We start from the raw sequence: 10,129 nt of genomic DNA on the forward strand, positions 1-10,129 counted from the left end.
AAATACAATAATAAACAAGTGGATTTCTACTTACAGAGACTATCTACTGTTGCTTAGACTATTCAAAATAATTCCGTTGATCGCATTGTTATTTTCTGCTGGTTAAAAGTGGTGTCAGGTTACTTTCTTTGAAGAGAAAAAGACAGCATAGATGTCCTATTTTCTCCTTCCCTTCCTTTTCCTTCCCCTCCCCTCCCCGCCCTCCCCTCCCCTCCCCGCCCCTCCTCTCCCCTCCCCGCCCTCCCCTCCCCTCCCCCTTCCCCTCCCCTCCCCCTTCCCCTCCCCTCCCCCTTCTCCTCCCCTCCCCTTTCCCCTCCCCTCCCCCTTCTCCTCCCCTCCCTCTCTCCCTCCCTCCCTCTCTCTCTCTCTTTCCTTTCTTTCTTTCTTTCTCTTCCTTCCCTTCCCTTCCCTTTCCTTCCTTCCTTCCTTCCTTTCCCTCCCTCCCTCCCTCCCCCCTCCTTCCCTTCCTTCCCTTCTCTCCTTCCTTCCTTCCTTCCTTCCTTCCTTCCTTCCTTTCTTTCCCTCCCTCCCTCCTCCCTCCCTCCCTTCCTTCCTTCCTTCCTTCCTTCCTTCTTTCTTTCTTTCTTGGTGTTGCTCTGTTACCCAGGCTGGACTGCAGCCTTGACCTTCTGGATTCAAGGGATCCTCCCACCTTAGCTTCCCATGGGCCACCATGCCTAGCTAATTTTTCTGTTTTTTGCAGGGGGGTCTAGCTATGTTCCCCAGGCTGGTCACAAACTCCTGGGCTCAAGCGGTCCCCCTACCTGGGCCTCCCAAAGTGCTGGGATTGCAGGCATGAGCCACCATTCCTGGCCAGATGTCCTATTTTCATGAAGCTGTTATATAACAGCAGAAAATCAATGAGATTAGCAAGGAAATACCTATAGGACTGAAAGCTAGTGATGTTCTTAAAACTTTTTTTAAACAACAGTTTCCATTTTTATTAAGTTTTCTGTTGACCAAAAAACTCCCTCTTGTCAATGAAGACTCACACTTTTACAATACTTATGGATGCTCTCTTCTTTATGGTTTAGTTTATTTCCATTTTAAAATAGTTTTTAACAATGTTTCTTTATTTTTTTCAAGCACAGAGTTTCAGGAAAATCTCCATTTTTGTATATACTTTGTTGCATGTGTTTTATGACCATTAATGTGTCTTTGCCTATTTAAGATTCTACCATGTCAAAGATTTAATGATTAGGTTTTTATATATGCATGTATGCAGTTGTTTTGTTTTGTTTTGCCAATCTTAAATATACAGAGCTGAAATTGTATGTTTTATTTCTCTATTTATTCTCTATTATTCTTTATTGCTCTTCGAAGGACTTGTAATTCCAAGTTCATTTACAAAACTGACCAGAAACCATCCAATAAGCACTAAGTTAGTAATGGGAACTATGTAACCAGTGGAGGATATTCAAAGGACACAGGAAGTACAGGCACTTCCTTCCCTGACTATAAAATCTGGTTGGTGTACTAAGTCATAGAAATATAAATAGTTCAGTACCCATATAAAGAAGTGTGACTAAGAACCAAAAGGATGCAGTTAGCAAGCACCACAGCCAGCACACATTCACATAATGAATGGGAGAGTCACATACTTCCTTCCCTCATTTCATCCAGGCCTCTGTACCAATGTGATCTCCTGAAGGAGGGCTTCCTTGATCACCCTATCTAAATTACTGTTTCCATTACTCTTTATCCCCTTACTCTGCTTTGATTTTCTTTAGGCCAGTTCATAACCCTAACTCTAAACTTGCTATTAAACATTATTTAATTAGTTGTTGATTGCCTCTACTACTAAAATATTAGCTCATTGATGATTTGTAGATAGATTGCTATCAAATATTTGGGGAAAACTCAAATGTAATTTTTTTCTTTTCCCCTGAGATGGAGTCTCACTCTGTTGCCCAGGCTGGAGTGCAGTGGCACGATCTTGGCTCACCGCAACCTCTGCCTCCTGAGTTCAAGCCATCCTCCTGCCTCAGCCTCCCAAATAGCTGGGACTACAGGTGTGTGCCACCACACCTGGCTAACTTTTGTATTTTTAGTAGAGACAGGGTTTCACTATGTTGGCCAGGCTGGTCTCGAACTCCTGACCTCAGGTGTTCTGCCCGCCTTGGCCTCCCAAAGTGCTGGGATTACAGGCGTGAGCTACCAGGCACCTGGCCAAATGTAATTTTTTTTAAAGATTAGTCTCAGAACTAATAATGGAACTAGTAGGAAAATTACTATATGCTAGTTGCTGTGTTAAGTCATTTACATGCACTTATAGTACCTCATTGTATCTTCAAAACAATATTTTGAGGTAGATATACTTATTTTTCAGATAAGGAAACTGAAGCTTAAAAAACTTAAATGACTTTCACAAAAACACAATTCTATTGTTGGAGCTCTTAACCACTATATATTATTAACTAGATGGTAATTGGACCCTATAATAAGAAAGATCATTGAAACAGAAAGAAATAATCTGCAAAGTATGTGAAAAATTTATGTAGCTAGTATGTTGAGCCAACAACAAGATACTTATCAAAAGGAATTTATCTTATAAAACTGAAATTCTGAAAAAATAAAATATATGGGATAAATCGCCAGTCTTTAAAAATAACTCAAGGCTGGGTGCAGTGTCTCATACCTGTAATGCCAGCACTTTGGGAGGCCGAGGCTGGAAGATAACTTGAAGCCAGGAGTTCAGGATGAGCCTGGGCAACATGGTGAGACATCGTCTCTACAAAAAATAAAAAGCAATTAGCCAGGCATGGTGGTACATGTCTATAGTCCTAGTTACCTGGGAGGCTGAGATGGGAGGGCTCCATCCCAGGAGATCAAAGCTGCAATGAGCTATGATCGTGCCACTACACTCCACCCTGGGTAAGAAAGCAAGACCGTGTCTCAAAGAAAGAAATATGTTAATAGGTTGGAGTTGGCTGCTTGACATCTATAAAAGAACAACCTAGAATGACAATATTTGGTAATCCATCTCCAGCATTATCCCAGGGACAGGGTGCCTTGGCACAAAAATATGAATCTCTGGTCCATTGGCCTTTGTTGGGGTTGGTTGCTTGAGGACACAAACCGTACGACTAATTCACCTTGTTTGACTTCCAGATTCATCAAGCAACCATATGATAAACATATCTTTCCATATTGGTTTACATGTAGGGCTGATCAGAAAACAAAACCATCCAGACCACAATAGTTACATTGCTCAGAGTCCATTTTAAAAATGGTATTCGGTTTTCTGCTTTGTTGGCTTGTCATAATTACCCTCTATGAGTTTGGCTAAGGGAAAGATACCCCTCTGGACTGGATTTTCTCTGAGTCCTGAGACTGTGATGATTCTCTGAGGAAATGCTATCCTATAGGTATTATCTGGGTAACTGACCATCCTTCCCCAGGAATTGCCATGAGCCTCTCTTTGTACTCCAACTATATCACTGGAGACCTGTGAATTAGGAACTCTTTTAAAATATAGTTTAAATGGGGTCTTGCTCTGTCACCCAGGTTGGAGTGCAGTGGCGTGATCATAACTCACTGCAGCATTGTACTTATGGGCTCAAAAGATCTTCCCACCTCAGCTTTCCAAGCAGCTCGGGCTACAAGGCACGTGCCACCACACCTGCCTAATTTTTAAATTGTTTTTGTAGAGATGAGGCCTCGCTATATTGTCCAGGCTGGTGTCAAACTCCTCTGGCTTCAAGTGATTCTCCTTAGCCCCTAAAAGTGCTGGTATTACAGGTGTGAGCCACCATGCTCAGCCTTAATGTATTTTAATAGCAAACTTACAGGAACTGCACGAAAGATAGACACCATTAAAAACATGTACTTGCTGTAGGACAACCCAGAAAAGTATAGTGAATGGATAGAATCTATTGAATGATAAAAACTGTAGGTATCATTTAGTTGCCATCAATAATAAATTTACTTATTTTTATAAAATTCAGATACTAGCATTGTCCAGAAAAATTTAACAGGTTTCTTTTAATTGTTATAAACTACTGAAACTTGCTCACTGAAATATTGGACCTGTATTAATGATTAATGCTTCATTTAAACACTTTTTTCTTTTCTTTTTTTTTTTTTTTGAGACAGAGTGTCACTCTGTCACCTAAGCTGGAGTGCAGTGGTGCAATCTCGGCTGACTGCAACCTCCACCTCCTGGGTTCAAGCAATACTCCTGCCTCAGCCTATCGAGTAGCTGGGACTACAGGCGTGCACCACCACGCCCGGCTAATTTTTGTATTTTTAGTAGAAATGGCTAGCCTGGTCTTGAACTCCTGACTTCGTGATCCACCTGCCTCGGACTCCTAAAGTGCTGGGATTACAGGCGTGAGCCACTGCGAACCCTTATTTTAATTTTACAGTTTGAGAGATACCAATTCCCATTACCTACTCAGGACATTGCTTGAAAACATGGGATGTGCTCAAACATGACCAAGGAATTTTGAAAATTAAAAGATTGGAGCAGAATTGGAATTTAAAAAATTGTTTTATTATTCTAGTTAGTTTTTTGTTTACTCTTTCCTTGGTGATTTTTATGAGACTGAAGCACTACCTACTGGCTAATAAGGCATCTTGGTGTTTTGTTTTGTTTTGTTTTGTTTTGAGACAGAGTCTCACTCTGTCACCCAGGGTGGAGTGCAGTGGTGCTATCTAGGCTCACTGCGAGCTCCACCTCCCAGGTTCAAGCCATTCTCCTGCCTCAGCCTCCTGAGTAGCTGGGACTACAGGCGCCCACCACCACGCCCGGCTAATTGTATTTTTAGTAAAGACGGGGTTTCACTGTGTTAACCAGGATGGTTTCGATCTCCTTACCTCATGATCCGCCCGCCTCGGCCTCCCAAAGTGCTGGGATTACAGATATGAGCCACCGCGCCTGGCCGGCACCTTGATTTTTAAAAGAAAATCAATAAAAAGAAAAAGTAAAGAAAAAAAATTTTTAAGGGAAGCCTCTTCTATTCTAATATATCCATGTACCAACTCTTTATGCTTTTACAATTATGGGGTGCAACGAGTTTTTGTTCGTTTGTTTAGAGACAGGGTCTTCCTCTACTACTAGGCTGGGTGCAATGGCACAATCCCGGCTTACTGCAGCCTCTAACTCTGGGGCTCAAGCAATCCTCCCACCTCAGCCTCCTGAATGGTAGTTAAGACTACAAACATGTGCCACCATGCCTGGCTAATTTTTTTTTATTTTTTGTAGAGAAAAGATCTTGTTATGTTGCCTAGGCTAGTCTCAAACTCCTGGGCTCAAGAGATCCTCCGGCTTCGGCCTCCTAAAACTCTTAGATTATATGCATGAGTCACCTCCAGCCTGCACAAACAATTTTGAATTCTATATTTTTTCCACACGACATCTTATTGCAAACATTTTGGACATTCCTTATAGATGGGATAACAGTTTTTAAACTTTTTTTTTTGGAAAAAATTTAAACTTACAGAATACTTGTAAGTAACTCTTCTTCTAAGCCCTTATAAATTCACCAATTATTAATTTGTTGCATTGCCTCTCTTAATCTCATTACTTCTGAACCATTTGTGAGGAAGTTGCAGGCAAGATGATCCTTTACCTCTAAATACTTCAACATGTTACTTCTATGAATAAAGACATTTTCTTACAGCACCGTAATACAAATAATGAAATCACGAAATATAATAGTAGTTTTATCTAAAATAAAAATCATAAAATCAATATTCATATTTTGCCAGTTTCTTCAGTCATTTTGACAGAAATACTACAAAAATAATATTGTATTCTTCCTGGTGCATCACATCATCACTAGTAACATTAGTAGCTTCAGAATATTCTACTGAGTGGATATATCACAGTTCCCTTAATCAGTTCCAAATGGTTACATATTCAGGTAATTTCCATCATATTATTATAATGTTCTAATGCATACATTTATGAGAAATGTATTTTCCTATTTAGATGATTTCCTCAGGATAATTTTTCATCAATAGAATTAGTTTATAGGACACATAGTTATGACTGTTTATATATAATGGAATTCATGTTGCTCTTCAAAAGTGTGGTATCAGCATAAGATGTCACAGCCAAAAAAAAAAAAAAGAAAAGAAAATAATGGGCCGGGCGCGGTGGCTCAAGCCTGTAATCCCAGCACTTTGGGAAGCCGAGATGGGCGGATCACGAGGTCAGGAGATCGAGATCATCCTGGCTAACACGGTGAAACCCCGTCTCTACTAAAAAAATACAAAAAGCTAGCCGGGCGAGATAGCGGGCGCCTGTAGTCCCAGCTACTCGGGAGGCTGAGGCAGGAGAATGGCGGGAACCCGGGAGGCGGAGCTTGCAGTGAGCTGAGATCCGGCCACTGCACTCTAGCCCGGGCGACAGAGAGAGACTCCGTCTCAAAAAACAAAGATGTCACAGCCAACTTATTAGTGTTGGGTGTTAAAGGAATTAAGAATGTATTGTTAATGATTCTTGTTGCTAGTTTCAATATTTACTTATTCACAACCTTTACCTTTGTTCCATTACCTGTTATTTTGGAAATGTTGAAATCTACAAAAAATGTGAAACAATACAACAAGCACTTATAAACCCTTCACATAGATTCTCTAGTTGTTAATCTTTGAATCAATAAGGGTTGATAAGGGCTGGGTGTGGTGGCTTACGCCTGTAATCCCAACACTTTGCGGGGCTGAGGAGGTTGTATCACTTGAGCTCTGGAGTTTTGAGACTAGCCGGCCAACGTGGAGAAACCCCATCTCTACTAAAAATGCAAAAATTAGCCACGTATGGTGGCGTGCACCTTTAGTCCCAGCTATTCAGGAGACTGAGGCAGGAGAATCACTTAAACCTGGGAGACGGAGATTGCAGTAAGCTGAGATCGTGCCACTGCACTCCAGTCTAGGCGACAGAGTGAGACTCTGTCTCAAAACAAACAAATAAGGACTGATAAGAATACTGATGTAGTTTTGAAAAGTATGTAGTAGCCAAGGGGCCTGTCCCATATGGAAGAGTTATGGAAATGGTTAATAGAACATGGAGTCTCTAGGTGCAATACAGATGGGTAGCCAAGAAGAGTACTATTCAATTTGTACTATGAAAAAATATAAATAAATAAAAATAAGGGCCAGGTGAAGTGACTCACATCTGTAATCCCAGCACTTTGGGAACCCAAGGCAGGATTGCCTGAGCCCACCAACCTGGCCAGCATGGTGAGCCCCAGCCTCTAAAAAAAATAAAAATAAATGATGGATGATAAGGAGGCCATAGGCAGTTGTACCAATAAAACATCACAATCTCCTGCCAAGTTCCTGGACCTGAGCCAATTTTTAGACCCAAAATCCATTGAAAAAGTTAGGTGCCAGGAGAAAGGAACTATGGCAAGCAACAGAGTTAATGATTCCCCAGTTCTTCCCCCAGAATGATCTCTGGCTGTTTACTTGTATAATTGCATACTTTGTAAAGGGGAACACCCAAGCAGTTCTAATACTGTCGGACTCAGGTTTGACTTGACATTGATACCCAGAGCCTGAAGGACTATCCTAGCCTTCCTGTTTGAGTGAGGATAAATGGGGTTCAGGTAATACATGAAAAGCAAATAAAAATGGAAGATCCAAAATTCCTTAAACATGTTTTAAGCAACATTAAGAGGACACTATTATATACAGTTTACCCTTGAACAACACGTGTTTGAACTATGTGGGCACATTTACACATGGACTTTTTAAATATAAATATATTGGAAAATTTTTTAGAGATTTAGAACAATTTGAAAAAACTCACAAACTGCATAGCGTAGAAATACTGAAAAAATTAAGAAAAAAGTATGTCATGAATGCATAAAATATGTGTGTTAATAGATAGACTATGTTATTGGTAAGGCTTCTGGTCAACAGTAGGCTGTGAATAGTTAAGTTTTGGGGGAGTCAAAAGTTATATGTGAATTTTCAACAGGGCATCTCATGCCTATAATCCCAGCACTTTGGGAGATCAAGGTGGGTGGATCACATGAGGCCAGGAGTTCGAGACTAGCCTGGCCAACATGGCAAAACCCTGTCTTTACTAAAAATACAAAAATTAGCTGGGCATGGTGTCATGGACCCATAATCCCAGCTACTTGGGAGCCTGAGGCACGAGAATCGCTTGAACCCAGGAGGTGGAGGTTGCAGTGAGCTGAGATCATGCCACTGCACTCCAGCCTGAGCAACAGAGCAAGACACTGTCTCAAAAGAAAAGTGTTTTAAATTTTTAAAAAATTTAAAAATAGTTATATGTGAATTTTCAATTGTGTGTGGGGGCTCAGCACCCCTAACTCACACATTGTTTAAGAGTCAACTACTTGGAAACCAACGGATGTGTCTTCTATAATGAAAACCACACAGACTCTGTAGAATGTAGTGGTCACTGATTTTGTAGATTTGAAATGAAGAAGGAATAGCTGTTTTACTCTCTGGGAGAAGACTATCTGTAAGAGAAATAACATCCAGGCTGATGAAATTGGTAAGGTACTGGCCAGGCGTGGTGGCTCACGCCTGTAATCCCAGCACTTTGGGAGGCCGAGGCGGGCAGATCACAAGGTCAAGAGATCCAGGCTGTAAGATACAATGAATTTCTTTGAGCTTCTCCTCAAAGGTTTAGCTTGCTAACATCCTTGTCCTTTGTTCTCAAACTCAACTTTCCTGTTCCTCCTTGCCCCTAGTTACTGTAAAACAGCCTACCCCTTCCCATCAGCTCTAATCAAAAACTCACATCTTTTCCCTTGGCTACCTGCATCCATTGTTCTCCCGAAACTGCTCGTCTCAAACAGTCTCACATGCTTCACCACTGTGCCTCACATCCACCTTCCCTTCCATATTTAGACAAATATTTGCAAGTAGCCAATTGGGTCAGCTCAAATTGTGCAGTCTGACCCCAGCCCATCGGGGAGGGACAAAGAGATAGGGATTGCATTAAGAATATGAAAACCCCCTGGTCTCCTTTATTCTCTGTGCTCTTGTGATCTTGATTGACACAAGTGGCACCCTTCTTCAGAAGTAAACTGCCCTGCTGAGACAACTTTTGCCTGAGTGCTTGTTTCACTTTGCAGCACCAAGCATTTATTTCCAGAACATTTTTATATCCAACAAGACCATTCTGGCCAACATGGTGAAACCCTGTCTCTACTAAAAATACAAAAATTAGCTGGGCTTGGTGGCGTGCGCCTGTAGTCCGGGCTACTTGGGAGACTGAGGCAGGAGAATTGCTTGAACCCAAGAGGCGGAGGTTGCAGTGGGCTGAGATAGCATCACTGCACTCCAGCCTGGTGACAGAGCAAGACTCTACTTTGAAAGAAGGAAAGAAAGAAAGAAAGAAGGAAAGAAAGAAGGAAGGAAGGAAGGAAGGAAGGAAGGGGAGGAAGGAAGGGGAGGAAGGAAGGGGAGGAAGGAAGGGGAGGGAGGGAGGGAAGGAAGGAAGGAAGGAGAAGAAGGGAAGGGAAGAGGGAGGGAGGGAGGAAGGAAGGGAGGAAAGAAAGAAAGAAAAGAAGGAAGGAAGGAAGAAGAAGGGAAGGGAAGAGGGAGGTAGGAAGGAAGGGAGGAAAGAAAAAAAGAAAGAAAGAGAGAGAAAGAAAGAAAGAGAGAAAGAGGAAGGAAGGAAGAAGAAAGAAAGAAAAAGAAAGAAAGAAAAACTTGGTAAGGTACTGATATGAAATTACAAAGTGCATTTTAGTCTAAATAAATAAGAAGGAAAAATAAGGTATTAGAGGAATCTGAGGCAAGAGAAAGTTGGCTGGGGATAGCTAAAATATTTCTAAGGCCCAGTCTCTTGAGATAGAGCTGTAGTCAATAATTTACATAACAATAACAAAAATTGCAAGGGAATGAGTAAACTTAAGTGGTTCACAGAGCTAAAAGCAAGGCATGATGCAAGGTGTGAACCGAACAAGTAAGTGAAATGTGTTGTCTGGATATGTAGAACTTGATATTTGTTTTAACAAATTTAAAAACTATCAGCTGCTACTTTAAGTGGAGACAGAATTTCCCCTTAGTATGTTTTTATTCTGAGAAGAATCACAGTAGTGGCTGCTTTTAGTTATGTAAATGTATGGACAAAAGCATAGTTGCAAACTAGGGCTGCTGGTAGACTGGTCCACTTCTCTAATTCTCTCTTCAGCGGCTA

Source organism: Trachypithecus francoisi, unplaced genomic scaffold (genome assembly GCF_009764315.1).
Source record: "Trachypithecus francoisi isolate TF-2019V2 unplaced genomic scaffold, Tfra_2.0 Lachesis_group1, whole genome shotgun sequence".
Lineage (NCBI taxonomy): Eukaryota > Metazoa > Chordata > Mammalia > Primates > Cercopithecidae > Trachypithecus > Trachypithecus francoisi.